The sequence below is a fragment of the Schistocerca gregaria genome, unplaced genomic scaffold, assembly GCF_023897955.1.
Source record: "Schistocerca gregaria isolate iqSchGreg1 unplaced genomic scaffold, iqSchGreg1.2 ptg000451l, whole genome shotgun sequence".
In the NCBI taxonomy this organism is placed as follows: Eukaryota; Metazoa; Arthropoda; class Insecta; order Orthoptera; family Acrididae; genus Schistocerca; species Schistocerca gregaria.
This window is the reverse complement of record NW_026061871.1, coordinates 293,750-315,707: the sequence shown is the minus strand read 5'-3', so window position 1 is coordinate 315,707 and position 21,958 is coordinate 293,750. Positions and strand designations below refer to the sequence as shown.

The 21,958-nt window shown below is 49.4% G+C and overlaps 5 non-coding genes across 5 annotated transcripts; all 5 read right to left on the bottom strand.

Moving 5' to 3' along the window:
- Window positions 1-9,307: 9,307 nt before the first annotated feature.
- Window positions 9,308-9,381, bottom strand: Trnaa-agc (transfer RNA alanine (anticodon AGC)). The gene has a single exon. It is a non-coding gene; the product is annotated as a tRNA-Ala (tRNA).
- A 3,095-nt stretch (window positions 9,382-12,476) lies between these two features.
- Window positions 12,477-12,550, bottom strand: Trnaa-agc (transfer RNA alanine (anticodon AGC)). Its single transcript has one exon. It is a non-coding gene; the product is annotated as a tRNA-Ala (tRNA).
- Window positions 12,551-15,656: 3,106 nt separating this feature from the next.
- Window positions 15,657-15,730, bottom strand: Trnaa-agc (transfer RNA alanine (anticodon AGC)). The gene has a single exon. It is a non-coding gene; the product is annotated as a tRNA-Ala (tRNA).
- A 3,106-nt stretch (window positions 15,731-18,836) lies between these two features.
- Trnaa-agc (transfer RNA alanine (anticodon AGC)) lies at window positions 18,837-18,910 on the bottom strand. The gene has a single exon. It is a non-coding gene; the product is annotated as a tRNA-Ala (tRNA).
- Window positions 18,911-20,426: 1,516 nt separating this feature from the next.
- Window positions 20,427-20,500, bottom strand: Trnaa-agc (transfer RNA alanine (anticodon AGC)). Its single transcript has one exon. It is a non-coding gene; the product is annotated as a tRNA-Ala (tRNA).
- Window positions 20,501-21,958: the final 1,458 nt, after the last annotated feature.

Here is a 21,958-nt window from a genome sequence, read left to right as displayed (position 1 = left end):
CAATGAAAGTGGCACGCATAACGTCGAAAATAGAGTTCAGACACCGCTCTGAGTAAGACGAACGTGTTGTCCACTCTCTAGACTTCAATGACGTTAAGCCGTGATACCTAAGACAGATCTGCACTCGATGACACCACGATAACAGCCGGTCCCCACACTTACATCTTGCTCTCCTTATGACAGTATACATCATATCAGTCTGTGACGCTGGTTTTGCAACTTTTTGCGTGCGTTTATGTTCGCCGCGTCCAACACTTACCATGTACTGACCACAAAACATGGAGGAGCCGGGGCTTGAACCCGAGACCGTTCACACGCTAAGCGAACGATCTGTCAACTGAGCTACAGCTACACACACGACCAAGCCTGGCTATTCTCCATTCTTTGCGACTCTGATGTGCACGGACACGATGGTTGGTTGGTTTGTAGCGGCGAAGGTACCAGAATACAAAGGCGCGGACACGTTCATATACACAAGAGTTCCAAGTAGTTTCGATGCTCTGGTATTACGAATGCAAATTCCGTCTGTTTTGAACGTCTTAAATTGAAAGGGCGGTCACAAATTGGTCCATTTCACTCCTTGTCGACAATCACACAGCACCTGAGGTAACAAGCACATCTCGAGCCCCATTGTGCTCTCCATTGTTCATGCCAACTCAGTGCCTCGCTCTTTGCTACTGTGTAAAACTCTTGTCATCCAACTGCAAAACACTGGGACACAACAAGTTTCCGCGTCTCCATTGCACTGATCGTACTACGAAACGCTCCCCAAACTTGGCAATCACCCATGCAGATGACTTTTCCGACTTTACACGACGCTCACGCATCGCTCACGCTAGTGACAGCCTTATTTATAGTTCGACGTCGCGCCAAAGCGAATGAGCACATTTCGCCTACGGCTTAGGCCGCTCTCCTAGTGTGGCTGCTCTGTGTCTGCAGGCAGCGAGGGGCTGCAAGCTTCCTGTGTTCGCACCTATATCACCTGTGCTTCCTTGTCAGAGACAGACTATCGCAAAACATACAACTCACTCCATGAATTGATTGCTACGGCATCTGTTATCAGCAGTCACAACCAGCAACACCAGTAGCAGCCGACTGCACGCAAAGAATGGGAACGTGCAGTGGGATTTACGTGAAATCGGCGCAAGGCAGATCTTTCCGACGTAGGCCTGAGAATCTTATGGGAACATTTGTACTGTTTCTAAATTAAGTGTAGGTGTGGGAGGAGGGTGCTTCCTGCGCACGAATAAAAGCACGCTCGCCAATTGTGGATGTTAATCGTTCGCTCGTATCTGCCTACACACCTCTGCTGGTTGGGAATTATTCCACTTACATGGCAAGGTGCGCATGTAGGTGTGTTAAAAATTCTGGAGGCGCTGGGTATCGATCCCAGTACCTCCCGCACGCTGGGCGAGCGCTCTACCATCTGAGCTACGCCCACCCCCCCGTTAACTAGTAGTGCTAAATACAGTCATATCAACGTCACAGACCCTTGCACTCCCATTATTCCGCAGACAAACCCTACTCTCTATGTATCAGTGAGGGTGTCTTTCAGGTTTCGTGCATTCTGTATCGAATCGTAGTTGGCCACAATGAAAGTGGCACGCATAACGTCGAAAATAGAGTTCAGACACCGCTCTGAGTAAGACGAACGTGTTGTCCACTCTCTAGACTTCACTGACGTTAAGCCGTGATACCTAAGACAGATCTGCACTCGATGACACCACGATAACAGCCGGTCCCCACACTTACATCTTGCTCTCCTTATGACAGTATACATCATATCAGTCTGTGACGCTGGTTTTGCAACTTTTTGCGTGCGTTTATGTTCGCCGCGTCCAACACTTACCATGTACTGACCACAAAACATGGAGGAGCCGGGGCTTGAACCCGAGACCGTTCACACGCTAAGCGAACGATCTGTCAACTGAGCTACAGCTACACACACGACCAAGCCTGGCTATTCTCCATTCTTTGCGACTCTGATGTGCACGGACACGATGGTTGGTTGGTTTGTAGCGGCGAAGGTACCAGAATACAAAGGCGCGGACACGTTCATATACACAAGAGTTCCAAGTAGTTTCGATGCTCTGGTATTACGAATGCAAATTCCGTCTGTTTTGAACGTCTTAAATTGAAAGGGCGGTCACAAATTGGTCCATTTCACTCCTTGTCGACAATCACACAGCACCTGAGGTAACAAGCACATCTCGAGCCCCATTGTGCTCTCCATTGTTCATGCCAACTCAGTGCCTCGCTCTTTGCTACTGTGTAAAACTCTTGTCATCCAACTGCAAAACACTGGGACACAACAAGTTTCCGCGTCTCCATTGCACTGATCGTACTACGAAACGCTCCCCAAACTTGGCAATCACCCATGCAGATGACTTTTCCGACTTTACACGACGCTCACGCAACGCTCACGCTAGTGACAGCCTTATTTATAGTTCGACGTCGCGCCAAAGCGAATGAGCACATTTCGCCTACGGCTTAGGCCGCTCTCCTAGTGTGGCTGCTCTGTGTCTGCAGGCAGCGAGGGGCTGCAAGCTTCCTGTGTTCGCACCTATATCACCTGTGCTTCCTTGTCAGAGACAGACTATCGCAAAACATACAACTCACTCCATGAATTGATTGCTACGGCATCTGTTATCAGCAGTCACAACCAGCAACACCAGTAGCAGCCGACTGCACGCAAAGAATGGGAACGTGCAGTGGGATTTACGTGAAATCGGCGCAAGGCAGATCTTTCCGACGTAGGCCTGAGAATCTTATGGGAACGTTTGTACTGTTTCTAAATTAAGTGTAGGTGTGGGAGGAGGGTGCTTCCTGCGCACGAATAAAAGCACGCTCGCCAATAGTGGATGTTAATCGTTCGCTCGTATCTGCCTACACACCTCTGCTGGTTGGGAATTATTCCACTTGCATGGCAAGGTGCGCATGTAGGTGTGTTAAAAATTCTGGAGGCGCTGGGTATCGATCCCAGTACCTCCCGCACGCTGGGCGAGCGCTCTACCATCTGAGCTACGCCCACCCCCCCGTTAACTAGTAGTGCTAAATACAGTCATATCAACGTCACAGACCCTTGAACTCCCATTATTCCGCAGACAAACCCTACTCTCTATGTATCAGTGAGGGTGTCTTTCAGGTTTCGTGCATTCTGTATCGAATCGTAGTTGGCCACAATGAAAGTGGCACGCATAACGTCGAAAATAGAGTTCAGACACCGCTCTGAGTAAGACGAACGTGTTGTCCACTCTCTAGACTTCAATGACGTTAAGCCGTGATACCTAAGACAGATCTGCACTCGATGACACCACGATAACAGCCGGTCCCCACACTTACATCTTGCTCTCCTTATGACAGTATACATCATATCAGTCTGTGACGCTGGTTTTGCAACTTTTTGCGTGCGTTTATGTTCGCCGCGTCCAACACTTACCATGTACTGACCACAAAACATGGAGGAGCCGGGGCTTGAACCCGAGACCGTTCACACGCTAAGCGAACGATCTGTCAACTGAGCTACAGCTACACACACGACCAAGCCTGGCTATTCTCCATTCTTTGCGACTCTGATGTGCACGGACACGATGGTTGGTTGGTTTGTAGCGGCGAAGGTACCAGAATACAAAGGCGCGGACACGTTCATATACACAAGAGTTCCAAGTAGTTTCGATGCTCTGGTATTACGAATGCAAATTCCGTCTGTTTTGAACGTCTTAAATTGAAAGGGCGGTCACAAATTGGTCCATTTCACTCCTTGTCGACAATCACACAGCACCTGAGGTAACAAGCACATCTCGAGCCCCATTGTGCTCTCCATTGTTCATGCCAACTCAGTGCCTCGCTCTTTGCTACTGTGTAAAACTCTTGTCATCCAACTGCAAAACACTGGGACACAACAAGTTTCCGCGTCTCCATTGCACTGATCGTTCTACGAAACGCTCCCCAAACTTGGCAATCACCCATGCAGATGACTTTTCCGACTTTACACGACGCTCACGCTAGTGACAGCCTTATTTATAGTTCGACGTCGCGCCAAAGCGAATGAGCACATTTCGCCTACGGCTTAGGCCGCTCTCCTAGTGTGGCTGCTCTGTGTCTGCAGGCAGCGAGGGGCTGCAAGCTTCCTGTGTTCGCACCTATATCACCTGTGCTTCCTTGTCAGAGACAGACTATCGCAAAACATACAACTCACTCCATGAATTGATTGCTACGGCATCTGTTATCAGCAGTCACAACCAGCAACACCAGTAGCAGCCGACTGCACGCAAAGAATGGGAACGTGCAGTGGGATTTACGTGAAATCGGCGCAAGGCAGATCTTTCCGACGTAGGCCTGAGAATCTTATGGGAACGTTTGTACTGTTTCTAAATTAAGTGTAGGTGTGGGAGGAGGGTGCTTCCTGCGCACGAATAAAAGCACGCTCGCCAATTGTGGATGTTAATCGTTCGCTCGTATCTGCCTACACACCTCTGCTGGTTGGGAATTATTCCACTTGCATGGCAAGGTGCGCATGTAGGTGTGTTAAAAATTCTGGAGGCGCTGGGTATCGATCCCAGTACCTCTCGCACACTAAACGAGCGCTCTACCATCTGAGCTACGCCCACCCCCCCGATAACTAGTAGTGCTACATACAGTCATATCAACGTCACAGACCCTTGCACTCCCATTATTCCGCAGACAAACCCTACTCTCTATGTATCAGTGAGGGTGTCTTTCAGGTTTCGTGCATTCTGTATCGAATCGTAGTTGGCCACAATGAAAGTGGCACGCATAACGTCGAAAATAGAGTTCAGACACCGCTCTGAGTAAGACGAACGTGTTGTCCACTCTCTAGACTTCACTGACGTTAAGCCGTGATACCTAAGACAGATCTGCACTCGATGACACCACGATAACAGCCGGTCCCCACACTTACATCTTGCTCTCCTTATGACAGTATACATCATATCAGTCTGTGACGCTGGTTTTGCAACTTTTTGCGTGCGTTTATGTTCGCCGCGTCCAACACTTACCATGTACTGACCACAAAACATGGAGGAGCCGGGGCTTGAACCCGAGACCGTTCACACGCTAAGCGAACGATCTGTCAACTGAGCTACAGCTACACACACGACCAAGCCTGGCTATTCTCCATTCTTTGCGACTCTGATGTGCACGGACACGATGGTTGGTTGGTTTGTAGCGGCGAAGGTACCAGAATACAAAGGCGCGGACAAGTTCATATACACAAGAGTTCCAAGTAGTTTCGATGCTCTGGTATTACGAATGCAAATTCCGTCTGTTTTGAACGTCTTAAATTGAAAGGGCGGTCACAAATTGGTCCATTTCACTCCTTGTCGACAATCACACAGCACCTGAGGTAACAAGCACATCTCGAGCCCCATTGTGCGCTCCATTGTTCATGCCAACTCAGTGCCTCGCTCTTTGCTACTGTGTAAAACTCTTGTCATCCAACTGCAAAACACTGGGACACAACAAGTTTCCGCGTCTCCATTGCACTGATCGTACTACGAAACGCTCCCCAAACTTGGCAATCACCCATGCAGATGACTTTTCCGACTTTACACGACGCTCACGCATCGCTCACGCTAGTGACAGCCTTATTTATAGTTCGACGTCGCGCCAAAGCGAATGAGCACATTTCGCCTACGGCTTAGGCCGCTCTCCTAGTGTGGCTGCTCTGTGTCTGCAGGCAGCGAGGGGCTGCAAGCTTCCTGTGTTCGCACCTATATCACCTGTGCTTCCTTGTCAGAGACAGACTATCGCAAAACATACAACTCACTCCATGAATTGATTGCTACGGCATCTGTTATCAGCAGTCACAACCAGCAACACCAGTAGCAGCCGACTGCACGCAAAGAATGGGAACGTGCAGTGGGATTTACGTGAAATCGGCGCAAGGCAGATCTTTCCGACGTAGGCCTGAGAATCTTATGGGAACATTTGTACTGTTTCTAAATTAAGTGTAGGTGTGGGAGGAGGGTGCTTCCTGCGCACGAATAAAAGCACGCTCGCCAATTGTGGATGTTAATCGTTCGCTCGTATCTGCCTACACACCTCTGCTGGTTGGGAATTATTCCACTTACATGGCAAGGTGCGCATGTAGGTGTGTTAAAAATTCTGGAGGCGCTGGGTATCGATCCCAGTACCTCCCGCACGCTGGGCGAGCGCTCTACCATCTGAGCTACGCCCACCCCCCCGTTAACTAGTAGTGCTAAATACAGTCATATCAACGTCACAGACCCTTGCACTCCCATTATTCCGCAGACAAACCCTACTCTCTATGTATCAGTGAGGGTGTCTTTCAGGTTTCGTGCATTCTGTATCGAATCGTAGTTGGCCACAATGAAAGTGGCACGCATAACGTCGAAAATAGAGTTCAGACACCGCTCTGAGTAAGACGAACGTGTTGTCCACTCTCTAGACTTCACTGACGTTAAGCCGTGATACCTAAGACAGATCTGCACTCGATGACACCACGATAACAGCCGGTCCCCACACTTACATCTTGCTCTCCTTATGACAGTATACATCATATCAGTCTGTGACGCTGGTTTTGCAACTTTTTGCGTGCGTTTATGTTCGCCGCGTCCAACACTTACCATGTACTGACCACAAAACATGGAGGAGCCGGGGCTTGAACCCGAGACCGTTCACACGCTAAGCGAACGATCTGTCAACTGAGCTACAGCTACACACACGACCAAGCCTGGCTATTCTCCATTCTTTGCGACTCTGATGTGCACGGACACGATGGTTGGTTGGTTTGTAGCGGCGAAGGTACCAGAATACAAAGGCGCGGACAAGTTCATATACACAAGAGTTCCAAGTAGTTTCGATGCTCTGGTATTACGAATGCAAATTCCGTCTGTTTTGAACGTCTTAAATTGAAAGGGCGGTCACAAATTGGTCCATTTCACTCCTTGTCGACAATCACACAGCACCTGAGGTAACAAGCACATCTCGAGCCCCATTGTGCGCTCCATTGTTCATGCCAACTCAGTGCCTCGCTCTTTGCTACTGTGTAAAACTCTTGTCATCCAACTGCAAAACACTGGGACACAACAAGTTTCCGCGTCTCCATTGCACTGATCGTACTACGAAACGCTCCCCAAACTTGGCAATCACCCATGCAGATGACTTTTCCGACTTTACACGACGCTCACGCATCGCTCACGCTAGTGACAGCCTTATTTATAGTTCGACGTCGCGCCAAAGCGAATGAGCACATTTCGCCTACGGCTTAGGCCGCTCTCCTAGTGTGGCTGCTCTGTGTCTGCAGGCAGCGAGGGGCTGCAAGCTTCCTGTGTTCGCACCTATATCACCTGTGCTTCCTTGTCAGAGACAGACTATCGCAAAACATACAACTCACTCCATGAATTGATTGCTACGGCATCTGTTATCAGCAGTCACAACCAGCAACACCAGTAGCAGCCGACTGCACGCAAAGAATGGGAACGTGCAGTGGGATTTACGTGAAATCGGCGCAAGGCAGATCTTTCCGACGTAGGCCTGAGAATCTTATGGGAACGTTTGTACTGTTTCTAAATTAAGTGTAGGTGTGGGAGGAGGGTGCTTCCTGCGCACGAATAAAAGCACGCTCGCCAATTGTGGATGTTAATCGTTCGCTCGTATCTGCCTACACACCTCTGCTGGTTGGGAATTATTCCACTTGCATGGCAAGGTGCGCATGTAGGTGTGTTAAAAATTCTGGAGGCGCTGGGTATCGATCCCAGTACCTCTCGCACACTAAACGAGCGCTCTACCATCTGAGCTACGCCCACCCCCCCGATAACTAGTAGTGCTACATACAGTCATATCAACGTCACAGACCCTTGCACTCCCATTATTCCGCAGACAAACCCTACTCTCTATGTATCAGTGAGGGTGTCTTTCAGGTTTCGTGCATTCTGTATCGAATCGTAGTTGGCCACAATGAAAGTGGCACGCATAACGTCGAAAATAGAGTTCAGACACCGCTCTGAGTAAGACGAACGTGTTGTCCACTCTCTAGACTTCACTGACGTTAAGCCGTGATACCTAAGACAGATCTGCACTCGATGACACCACGATAACAGCCGGTCCCCACACTTACATCTTGCTCTCCTTATGACAGTATACATCATATCAGTCTGTGACGCTGGTTTTGCAACTTTTTGCGTGCGTTTATGTTCGCCGCGTCCAACACTTACCATGTACTGACCACAAAACATGGAGGAGCCGGGGCTTGAACCCGAGACCGTTCACACGCTAAGCGAACGATCTGTCAACTGAGCTACAGCTACACACACGACCAAGCCTGGCTATTCTCCATTCTTTGCGACTCTGATGTGCACGGACACGATGGTTGGTTGGTTTGTAGCGGCGAAGGTACCAGAATACAAAGGCGCGGACAAGTTCATATACACAAGAGTTCCAAGTAGTTTCGATGCTCTGGTATTACGAATGCAAATTCCGTCTGTTTTGAACGTCTTAAATTGAAAGGGCGGTCACAAATTGGTCCATTTCACTCCTTGTCGACAATCACACAGCACCTGAGGTAACAAGCACATCTCGAGCCCCATTGTGCGCTCCATTGTTCATGCCAACTCAGTGCCTCGCTCTTTGCTACTGTGTAAAACTCTTGTCATCCAACTGCAAAACACTGGGACACAACAAGTTTCCGCGTCTCCATTGCACTGATCGTACTACGAAACGCTCCCCAAACTTGGCAATCACCCATGCAGATGACTTTTCCGACTTTACACGACGCTCACGCAACGCTCACGCTAGTGACAGCCTTATTTATAGTTCGACGTCGCGCCAAAGCGAATGAGCACATTTCGCCTACGGCTTAGGCCGCTCTCCTAGTGTGGCTGCTCTGTGTCTGCAGGCAGCGAGGGGCTGCAAGCTTCCTGTGTTCGCACCTATATCACCTGTGCTTCCTTGTCAGAGACAGACTATCGCAAAACATACAACTCACTCCATGAATTGATTGCTACGGCATCTGTTATCAGCAGTCACAACCAGCAACACCAGTAGCAGCCGACTGCACGCAAAGAATGGGAACGTGCAGTGGGATTTACGTGAAATCGGCGCAAGGCAGATCTTTCCGACGTAGGCCTGAGAATCTTATGGGAACATTTGTACTGTTTCTAAATTAAGTGTAGGTGTGGGAGGAGGGTGCTTCCTGCGCACGAATAAAAGCACGCTCGCCAATTGTGGATGTTAATCGTTCGCTCGTATCTGCCTACACACCTCTGCTGGTTGGGAATTATTCCACTTGCATGGCAAGGTGCGCATGTAGGTGTGTTAAAAATTCTGGAGGCGCTGGGTATCGATCCCAGTACCTCTCGCACGCTGGGCGAGCGCTCTACCATCTGAGCTACGCCCACCCCCCCGTTAACTAGTAGTGCTACATACAGTCATATCAACGTCACAGACCCTTGCACTCCCATTATTCCGCAGACAAACCCTACTCTCTATGTATCAGTGAGGGTGTCTTTCAGGTTTCGTGCATTCTGTATCGAATCGTAGTTGGCCACAATGAAAGTGGCACGCATAACGTCGAAAATAGAGTTCAGACACCGCTCTGAGTAAGACGAACGTGTTGTCCACTCTCTAGACTTCACTGACGTTAAGCCGTGATACCTAAGACAGATCTGCACTCGATGACACCACGATAACAGCCGGTCCCCACACTTACATCTTGCTCTCCTTATGACAGTATACATCATATCAGTCTGTGACGCTGGTTTTGCAACTTTTTGCGTGCGTTTATGTTCGCCGCGTCCAACACTTACCATGTACTGACCACAAAACATGGAGGAGCCGGGGCTTGAACCCGAGACCGTTCACACGCTAAGCGAACGATCTGTCAACTGAGCTACAGCTACACACACGACCAAGCCTGGCTATTCTCCATTCTTTGCGACTCTGATGTGCACGGACACGATGGTTGGTTGGTTTGTAGCGGCGAAGGTACCAGAATACAAAGGCGCGGACACGTTCATATACACAAGAGTTCCAAGTAGTTTCGATGCTCTGGTATTACGAATGCAAATTCCGTCTGTTTTGAACGTCTTAAATTGAAAGGGCGGTCACAAATTGGTCCATTTCACTCCTTGTCGACAATCACACAGCACCTGAGGTAACAAGCACATCTCGAGCCCCATTGTGCTCTCCATTGTTCATGCCAACTCAGTGCCTCGCTCTTTGCTACTGTGTAAAACTCTTGTCATCCAACTGCAAAACACTGGGACACAACAAGTTTCCGCGTCTCCATTGCACTGATCGTTCTACGAAACGCTCCCCAAACTTGGCAATCACCCATGCAGATGACTTTTCCGACTTTACACGACGCTCACGCTAGTGACAGCCTTATTTATAGTTCGACGTCGCGCCAAAGCGAATGAGCACATTTCGCCTACGGCTTAGGCCGCTCTCCTAGTGTGGCTGCTCTGTGTCTGCAGGCAGCGAGGGGCTGCAAGCTTCCTGTGTTCGCACCTATATCACCTGTGCTTCCTTGTCAGAGACAGACTATCGCAAAACATACAACTCACTCCATGAATTGATTGCTACGGCATCTGTTATCAGCAGTCACAACCAGCAACACCAGTAGCAGCCGACTGCACGCAAAGAATGGGAACGTGCAGTGGGATTTACGTGAAATCGGCGCAAGGCAGATCTTTCCGACGTAGGCCTGAGAATCTTATGGGAACGTTTGTACTGTTTCTAAATTAAGTGTAGGTGTGGGAGGAGGGTGCTTCCTGCGCACGAATAAAAGCACGCTCGCCAATTGTGGATGTTAATCGTTCGCTCGTATCTGCCTACACACCTCTGCTGGTTGGGAATTATTCCACTTGCATGGCAAGGTGCGCATGTAGGTGTGTTAAAAATTCTGGAGGCGCTGGGTATCGATCCCAGTACCTCTCGCACACTAAACGAGCGCTCTACCATCTGAGCTACGCCCACCCCCCCGATAACTAGTAGTGCTACATACAGTCATATCAACGTCACAGACCCTTGCACTCCCATTATTCCGCAGACAAACCCTACTCTCTATGTATCAGTGAGGGTGTCTTTCAGGTTTCGTGCATTCTGTATCGAATCGTAGTTGGCCACAATGAAAGTGGCACGCATAACGTCGAAAATAGAGTTCAGACACCGCTCTGAGTAAGACGAACGTGTTGTCCACTCTCTAGACTTCACTGACGTTAAGCCGTGATACCTAAGACAGATCTGCACTCGATGACACCACGATAACAGCCGGTCCCCACACTTACATCTTGCTCTCCTTATGACAGTATACATCATATCAGTCTGTGACGCTGGTTTTGCAACTTTTTGCGTGCGTTTATGTTCGCCGCGTCCAACACTTACCATGTACTGACCACAAAACATGGAGGAGCCGGGGCTTGAACCCGAGACCGTTCACACGCTAAGCGAACGATCTGTCAACTGAGCTACAGCTACACACACGACCAAGCCTGGCTATTCTCCATTCTTTGCGACTCTGATGTGCACGGACACGATGGTTGGTTGGTTTGTAGCGGCGAAGGTACCAGAATACAAAGGCGCGGACAAGTTCATATACACAAGAGTTCCAAGTAGTTTCGATGCTCTGGTATTACGAATGCAAATTCCGTCTGTTTTGAACGTCTTAAATTGAAAGGGCGGTCACAAATTGGTCCATTTCACTCCTTGTCGACAATCACACAGCACCTGAGGTAACAAGCACATCTCGAGCCCCATTGTGCGCTCCATTGTTCATGCCAACTCAGTGCCTCGCTCTTTGCTACTGTGTAAAACTCTTGTCATCCAACTGCAAAACACTGGGACACAACAAGTTTCCGCGTCTCCATTGCACTGATCGTACTACCAAACGCTCCCCAAACTTGGCAATCACCCATGCAGATGACTTTTCCGACTTTACACGACGCTCACGCAACGCTCACGCTAGTGACAGCCTTATTTATAGTTCGACGTCGCGCCAAAGCGAATGAGCACATTTCGCCTACGGCTTAGGCCGCTCTCCTAGTGTGGCTGCTCTGTGTCTGCAGGCAGCGAGGGGCTGCAAGCTTCCTGTGTTCGCACCTATATCACCTGTGCTTCCTTGTCAGAGACAGACTATCGCAAAACATACAACTCACTCCATGAATTGATTGCTACGGCATCTGTTATCAGCAGTCACAACCAGCAACACCAGTAGCAGCCGACTGCACGCAAAGAATGGGAACGTGCAGTGGGATTTACGTGAAATCGGCGCAAGGCAGATCTTTCCGACGTAGGCCTGAGAATCTTATGGGAACATTTGTACTGTTTCTAAATTAAGTGTAGGTGTGGGAGGAGGGTGCTTCCTGCGCACGAATAAAAGCACGCTCGCCAATTGTGGATGTTAATCGTTCGCTCGTATCTGCCTACACACCTCTGCTGGTTGGGAATTATTCCACTTGCATGGCAAGGTGCGCATGTAGGTGTGTTAAAAATTCTGGAGGCGCTGGGTATCGATCCCAGTACCTCTCGCACGCTGGGCGAGCGCTCTACCATCTGAGCTACGCCCACCCCCCCGTTAACTAGTAGTGCTACATACAGTCATATCAACGTCACAGACCCTTGCACTCCCATTATTCCGCAGACAAACCCTACTCTCTATGTATCAGTGAGGGTGTCTTTCAGGTTTCGTGCATTCTGTATCGAATCGTAGTTGGCCACAATGAAAGTGGCACGCATAACGTCGAAAATAGAGTTCAGACACCGCTCTGAGTAAGACGAACGTGTTGTCCACTCTCTAGACTTCACTGACGTTAAGCCGTGATACCTAAGACAGATCTGCACTCGATGACACCACGATAACAGCCGGTCCCCACACTTACATCTTGCTCTCCTTATGACAGTATACATCATATCAGTCTGTGACGCTGGTTTTGCAACTTTTTGCGTGCGTTTATGTTCGCCGCGTCCAACACTTACCATGTACTGACCACAAAACATGGAGGAGCCGGGGCTTGAACCCGAGACCGTTCACACGCTAAGCGAACGATCTGTCAACTGAGCTACAGCTACACACACGACCAAGCCTGGCTATTCTCCATTCTTTGCGACTCTGATGTGCACGGACACGATGGTTGGTTGGTTTGTAGCGGCGAAGGTACCAGAATACAAAGGCGCGGACAAGTTCATATACACAAGAGTTCCAAGTAGTTTCGATGCTCTGGTATTACGAATGCAAATTCCGTCTGTTTTGAACGTCTTAAATTGAAAGGGCGGTCACAAATTGGTCCATTTCACTCCTTGTCGACAATCACACAGCACCTGAGGTAACAAGCACATCTCGAGCCCCATTGTGCGCTCCATTGTTCATGCCAACTCAGTGCCTCGCTCTTTGCTACTGTGTAAAACTCTTGTCATCCAACTGCAAAACACTGGGACACAACAAGTTTCCGCGTCTCCATTGCACTGATCGTACTACGAAACGCTCCCCAAACTTGGCAATCACCCATGCAGATGACTTTTCCGACTTTACACGACGCTCACGCAACGCTCACGCTAGTGACAGCCTTATTTATAGTTCGACGTCGCGCCAAAGCGAATGAGCACATTTCGCCTACGGCTTAGGCCGCTCTCCTAGTGTGGCTGCTCTGTGTCTGCAGGCAGCGAGGGGCTGCAAGCTTCCTGTGTTCGCACCTATATCACCTGTGCTTCCTTGTCAGAGACAGACTATCGCAAAACATACAACTCACTCCATGAATTGATTGCTACGGCATCTGTTATCAGCAGTCACAACCAGCAACACCAGTAGCAGCCGACTGCACGCAAAGAATGGGAACGTGCAGTGGGATTTACGTGAAATCGGCGCAAGGCAGATCTTTCCGACGTAGGCCTGAGAATCTTATGGGAACGTTTGTACTGTTTCTAAATTAAGTGTAGGTGTGGGAGGAGGGTGCTTCCTGCGCACGAATAAAAGCACGCTCGCCAATTGTGGATGTTAATCGTTCGCTCGTATCTGCCTACACACCTCTGCTGGTTGGGAATTATTCCACTTGCATGGCAAGGTGCGCATGTAGGTGTGTTAAAAATTCTGGAGGCGCTGGGTATCGATCCCAGTACCTCTCGCACACTAAACGAGCGCTCTACCATCTGAGCTACGCCCACCCCCCCGATAACTAGTAGTGCTACATACAGTCATATCAACGTCACAGACCCTTGCACTCCCATTATTCCGCAGACAAACCCTACTCTCTATGTATCAGTGAGGGTGTCTTTCAGGTTTCGTGCATTCTGTATCGAATCGTAGTTGGCCACAATGAAAGTGGCACGCATAACGTCGAAAATAGAGTTCAGACACCGCTCTGAGTAAGACGAACGTGTTGTCCACTCTCTAGACTTCACTGACGTTAAGCCGTGATACCTAAGACAGATCTGCACTCGATGACACCACGATAACAGCCGGTCCCCACACTTACATCTTGCTCTCCTTATGACAGTATACATCATATCAGTCTGTGACGCTGGTTTTGCAACTTTTTGCGTGCGTTTATGTTCGCCGCGTCCAACACTTACCATGTACTGACCACAAAACATGGAGGAGCCGGGGCTTGAACCCGAGACCGTTCACACGCTAAGCGAACGATCTGTCAACTGAGCTACAGCTACACACACGACCAAGCCTGGCTATTCTCCATTCTTTGCGACTCTGATGTGCACGGACACGATGGTTGGTTGGTTTGTAGCGGCGAAGGTACCAGAATACAAAGGCGCGGACAAGTTCATATACACAAGAGTTCCAAGTAGTTTCGATGCTCTGGTATTACGAATGCAAATTCCGTCTGTTTTGAACGTCTTAAATTGAAAGGGCGGTCACAAATTGGTCCATTTCACTCCTTGTCGACAATCACACAGCACCTGAGGTAACAAGCACATCTCGAGCCCCATTGTGCGCTCCATTGTTCATGCCAACTCAGTGCCTCGCTCTTTGCTACTGTGTAAAACTCTTGTCATCCAACTGCAAAACACTGGGACACAACAAGTTTCCGCGTCTCCATTGCACTGATCGTACTACGAAACGCTCCCCAAACTTGGCAATCACCCATGCAGATGACTTTTCCGACTTTACACGACGCTCACGCAACGCTCACGCTAGTGACAGCCTTATTTATAGTTCGACGTCGCGCCAAAGCGAATGAGCACATTTCGCCTACGGCTTAGGCCGCTCTCCTAGTGTGGCTGCTCTGTGTCTGCAGGCAGCGAGGGGCTGCAAGCTTCCTGTGTTCGCACCTATATCACCTGTGCTTCCTTGTCAGAGACAGACTATCGCAAAACATACAACTCACTCCATGAATTGATTGCTACGGCATCTGTTATCAGCAGTCACAACCAGCAACACCAGTAGCAGCCGACTGCACGCAAAGAATGGGAACGTGCAGTGGGATTTACGTGAAATCGGCGCAAGGCAGATCTTTCCGACGTAGGCCTGAGAATCTTATGGGAACATTTGTACTGTTTCTAAATAAAGTGTAGGTGTGGGAGGAGGGTGCTTCCTGCGCACGAATAAAAGCACGCTCGCCAATTGTGGATGTTAATCGTTCGCTCGTATCTGCCTACACACCTCTGCTGGTTGGGAATTATTCCACTTGCATGGCAAGGTGCGCATGTAGGTGTGTTAAAAATTCTGGAGGCGCTGGGTATCGATCCCAGTACCTCTCGCACGCTGGGCGAGCGCTCTACCATCTGAGCTACGCCCACCCCCCCGTTAACTAGTAGTGCTACATACAGTCATATCAACGTCACAGACCCTTGCACTCCCATTATTCCGCAGACAAACCCTACTCTCTATGTATCAGTGAGGGTGTCTTTCAGGTTTCGTGCATTCTGTATCGAATCGTAGTTGGCCACAATGAAAGTGGCACGCATAACGTCGAAAATAGAGTTCAGACACCGCTCTGAGTAAGACGAACGTGTTGTCCACTCTCTAGACTTCACTGACGTTAAGCCGTGATACCTAAGACAGATCTGCACTCGATGACACCACGATAACAGCCGGTCCCCACACTTACATCTTGCTCTCCTTATGACAGTATACATCATATCAGTCTGTGACGCTGGTTTTGCAACTTTTTGCGTGCGTTTATGTTCGCCGCGTCCAACACTTACCATGTACTGACCACAAAACATGGAGGAGCCGGGGCTTGAACCCGAGACCGTTCACACGCTAAGCGAACGATCTGTCAACTGAGCTACAGCTACACACACGACCAAGCCTGGCTATTCTCCATTCTTTGCGACTCTGATGTGCACGGACACGATGGTTGGTTGGTTTGTAGCGGCGAAGGTACCAGAATACAAAGGCGCGGACAAGTTCATATACACAAGAGTTCCAAGTAGTTTCGATGCTCTGGTATTACGAATGCAAATTCCGTCTGTTTTGAACGTCTTAAATTGAAAGGGCGGTCACAAATTGGTCCATTTCACTCCTTGTCGACAATCACACAGCACCTGAGGTAACAAGCACATCTCGAGCCCCATTGTGCGCTCCATTGTTCATGCCAACTCAGTGCCTCGCTCTTTGCTACTGTGTAAAACTCTTGTCATCCAACTGCAAAACACTGGGACACAACAAGTTTCCGCGTCTCCATTGCACTGATCGTACTACGAAACGCTCCCCAAACTTGGCAATCACCCATGCAGATGACTTTTCCGACTTTACACGACGCTCACGCAACGCTCACGCTAGTGACAGCCTTATTTATAGTTCGACGTCGCGCCAAAGCGAATGAGCACATTTCGCCTACGGCTTAGGCCGCTCTCCTAGTGTGGCTGCTCTGTGTCTGCAGGCAGCGAGGGGCTGCAAGCTTCCTGTGTTCGCACCTATATCACCTGTGCTTCCTTGTCAGAGACAGACTATCGCAAAACATACAACTCACTCCATGAATTGATTGCTACGGCATCTGTTATCAGCAGTCACAACCAGCAACACCAGTAGCAGCCGACTGCACGCAAAGAATGGGAACGTGCAGTGGGATTTACGTGAAATCGGCGCAAGGCAGATCTTTCCGACGTAGGCCTGAGAATCTTATGGGAACGTTTGTACTGTTTCTAAATTAAGTGTAGGTGTGGGAGGAGGGTGCTTCCTGCGCACGAATAAAAGCACGCTCGCCAATTGTGGATGTTAATCGTTCGCTCGTATCTGCCTACACACCTCTGCTGGTTGGGAATTATTCCACTTGCATGGCAAGGTGCGCATGTAGGTGTGTTAAAAATTCTGGAGGCGCTGGGTATCGATCCCAGTACCTCTCGCACACTAAACGAGCGCTCTACCATCTGAGCTACGCCCACCCCCCCGATAACTAGTAGTGCTACATACAGTCATATCAACGTCACAGACCCTTGCACTCCCATTATTCCGCAGACAAACCCTACTCTCTATGTATCAGTGAGGGTGTCTTTCAGGTTTCGTGCATTCTGTATCGAATCGTAGTTGGCCACAATGAAAGTGGCACGCATAACGTCGAAAATAGAGTTCAGACACCGCTCTGAGTAAGACGAACGTGTTGTCCACTCTCTAGACTTCACTGACGTTAAGCCGTGATACCTAAGACAGATCTGCACTCGATGACACCACGATAACAGCCGGTCCCCACACTTACATCTTGCTCTCCTTATGACAGTATACATCATATCAGTCTGTGACGCTGGTTTTGCAACTTTTTGCGTGCGTTTATGTTCGCCGCGTCCAACACTTACCATGTACTGACCACAAAACATGGAGGAGCCGGGGCTTGAACCCGAGACCGTTCACACGCTAAGCGAACGATCTGTCAACTGAGCTACAGCTACACACACGACCAAGCCTGGCTATTCTCCATTCTTTGCGACTCTGATGTGCACGGACACGATGGTTGGTTGGTTTGTAGCGGCGAAGGTACCAGAATACAAAGGCGCGGACAAGTTCATATACACAAGAGTTCCAAGTAGTTTCGATGCTCTGGTATTACGAATGCAAATTCCGTCTGTTTTGAACGTCTTAAATTGAAAGGGCGGTCACAAATTGGTCCATTTCACTCCTTGTCGACAATCACACAGCACCTGAGGTAACAAGCACATCTCGAGCCCCATTGTGCGCTCCATTGTTCATGCCAACTCAGTGCCTCGCTCTTTGCTACTGTGTAAAACTCTTGTCATCCAACTGCAAAACACTGGGACACAACAAGTTTCCGCGTCTCCATTGCACTGATCGTACTACGAAACGCTCCCCAAACTTGGCAATCACCCATGCAGATGACTTTTCCGACTTTACACGACGCTCACGCAACGCTCACGCTAGTGACAGCCTTATTTATAGTTCGACGTCGCGCCAAAGCGAATGAGCACATTTCGCCTACGGCTTAGGCCGCTCTCCTAGTGTGGCTGCTCTGTGTCTGCAGGCAGCGAGGGGCTGCAAGCTTCCTGTGTTCGCACCTATATCACCTGTGCTTCCTTGTCAGAGACAGACTATCGCAAAACATACAACTCACTCCATGAATTGATTGCTACGGCATCTGTTATCAGCAGTCACAACCAGCAACACCAGTAGCAGCCGACTGCACGCAAAGAATGGGAACGTGCAGTGGGATTTACGTGAAATCGGCGCAAGGCAGATCTTTCCGACGTAGGCCTGAGAATCTTATGGGAACATTTGTACTGTTTCTAAATTAAGTGTAGGTGTGGGAGGAGGGTGCTTCCTGCGCACGAATAAAAGCACGCTCGCCAATTGTGGATGTTAATCGTTCGCTCGTATCTGCCTACACACCTCTGCTGGTTGGGAATTATTCCACTTGCATGGCAAGGTGCGCATGTAGGTGTGTTAAAAATTCTGGAGGCGCTGGGTATCGATCCCAGTACCTCTCGCACGCTGGGCGAGCGCTCTACCATCTGAGCTACGCCCACCCCCCCGTTAACTAGTAGTGCTACATACAGTCATATCAACGTCACAGACCCTTGCACTCCCATTATTCCGCAGACAAACCCTACTCTCTATGTATCAGTGAGGGTGTCTTTCAGGTTTCGTGCATTCTGTATCGAATCGTAGTTGGCCACAATGAAAGTGGCACGCATAACGTCGAAAATAGAGTTCAGACACCGCTCTGAGTAAGACGAACGTGTTGTCCACTCTCTAGACTTCACTGACGTTAAGCCGTGATACCTAAGACAGATCTGCACTCGATGACACCACGATAACAGCCGGTCCCCACACTTACATCTTGCTCTCCTTATGACAGTATACATCATATCAGTCTGTGACGCTGGTTTTGCAACTTTTTGCGTGCGTTTATGTTCGCCGCGTCCAACACTTACCATGTACTGACCACAAAACATGGAGGAGCCGGGGCTTGAACCCGAGACCGTTCACACGCTAAGCGAACGATCTGTCAACTGAGCTACAGCTACACACACGACCAAGCCTGGCTATTCTCCATTCTTTGCGACTCTGATGTGCACGGACACGATGGTTGGTTGGTTTGTAGCGGCGAAGGTACCAGAATACAAAGGCGCGGACAAGTTCATATACACAAGAGTTCCAAGTAGTTTCGATGCTCTGGTATTACGAATGCAAATTCCGTCTGTTTTGAACGTCTTAAATTGAAAGGGCGGTCACAAATTGGTCCATTTCACTCCTTGTCGACAATCACACAGCACCTGAGGTAACAAGCACATCTCGAGCCCCATTGTGCGCTCCATTGTTCATGCCAACTCAGTGCCTCGCTCTTTGCTACTGTGTAAAACTCTTGTCATCCAACTGCAAAACACTGGGACACAACAAGTTTCCGCGTCTCCATTGCACTGATCGTACTACGAAACGCTCCCCAAACTTGGCAATCACCCATGCAGATGACTTTTCCGACTTTACACGACGCTCACGCAACGCTCACGCTAGTGACAGCCTTATTTATAGTTCGACGTCGCGCCAAAGCGAATGAGCACATTTCGCCTACGGCTTAGGCCGCTCTCCTAGTGTGGCTGCTCTGTGTCTGCAGGCAGCGAGGGGCTGCAAGCTTCCTGTGTTCGCACCTATATCACCTGTGCTTCCTTGTCAGAGACAGACTATCGCAAAACATACAACTCACTCCATGAATTGATTGCTACGGCATCTGTTATCAGCAGTCACAACCAGCAACACCAGTAGCAGCCGACTGCACGCAAAGAATGGGAACGTGCAGTGGGATTTACGTGAAATCGGCGCAAGGCAGATCTTTCCGACGTAGGCCTGAGAATCTTATGGGAACATTTGTACTGTTTCTAAATTAAGTGTAGGTGTGGGAGGAGGGTGCTTCCTGCGCACGAATAAAAGCACGCTCGCCAATTGTGGATGTTAATCGTTCGCTCGTATCTGCCTACACACCTCTGCTGGTTGGGAATTATTCCACTTGCATGGCAAGGTGCGCATGTAGGTGTGTTAAAAATTCTGGAGGCGCTGGGTATCGATCCCAGTACCTCTCGCACGCTGGGCGAGCGCTCTACCATCTGAGCTACGCCCACCCCCCCGTTAACTAGTAGTGCTACATACAGTCATATCAACGTCACAGACCCTTGCACTCCCATTATTCCGCAGACAAACCCTACTCTCTATGTATCAGTGAGGGTGTCTTTCAGGTTTCGTGCATTCTGTATCGAATCGTAGTTGGCCACAATGAAAGTGGCACGCATAACGTCGAAAATAGAGTTCAGACACCGCTCTGAGTAAGACGAACGTGTTGTCCACTCTCTAGACTTCACTGACGTTAAGCCGTGATACCTAAGACAGATCTGCACTCGATGACACCACGATAACAGCCGGTCCCCACACTTACATCTTGCTCTCCTTATGACAGTATACATCATATCAGTCTGTGACGCTGGTTTTGCAACTTTTTGCGTGCGTTTATGTTCGCCGCGTCCTACACTTACCATGTACTGACCACAAAACATGGAGGAGCCGGGGCTTGAACCCGAGACCGTTCACACGCTAAGCGAACGATCTGTCAACTGAGCTACAGCTACACACACGACCAAGCCTGGCTATTCTCCATTCTTTGCGACTCTGATGTGCACGGACACGATGGTTGGTTGGTTTGTAGCGGCGAAGGTACCAGAATACAAAGGCGCGGACACGTTCATATACACAAGAGTTCCAAGTAGTTTCGATGCTCTGGTATTACGAATGCAAATTCCGTCTGTTTTGAACGTCTTAAATTGAAAGGGCGGTCACAAATTGGTCCATTTCACTCCTTGTCGACAATCACACAGCACCTGAGGTAACAAGCACATCTCGAGCCCCATTGTGCTCTCCATTGTTCATGCCAACTCAGTGCCTCGCTCTTTGCTACTGTGTAAAACTCTTGTCATCCAACTGCAAAACACTGGGACACAACAAGTTTCCGCGTCTCCATTGCACTGATCGTACTACGAAACGCTCCCCAAACTTGGCAATCACCCATGCAGATGACTTTTCCGACTTTACACGACGCTCACGCAACGCTCACGCTAGTGACAGCCTTATTTATAGTTCGACGTCGCGCCAAAGCGAATGAGCACATTTCGCCTACGGCTTAGGCCGCTCTCCTAGTGTGGCTGCTCTGTGTCTGCAGGCAGCGAGGGGCTGCAAGCTTCCTGTGTTCGCACCTATATCACCTGTGCTTCCTTGTCAGAGACAGACTATCGCAAAACATACAACTCACTCCATGAATTGATTGCTACGGCATCTGTTATCAGCAGTCACAACCAGCAACACCAGTAGCAGCCGACTGCACGCAAAGAATGGGAACGTGCAGTGGGATTTACGTGAAATCGGCGCAAGGCAGATCTTTCCGACGTAGGCCTGAGAATCTTATGGGAACGTTTGTACTGTTTCTAAATTAAGTGTAGGTGTGGGAGGAGGGTGCTTCCTGCGCACGAATAAAAGCACGCTCGCCAATTGTGGATGTTAATCGTTCGCTCGTATCTGCCTACACACCTCTGC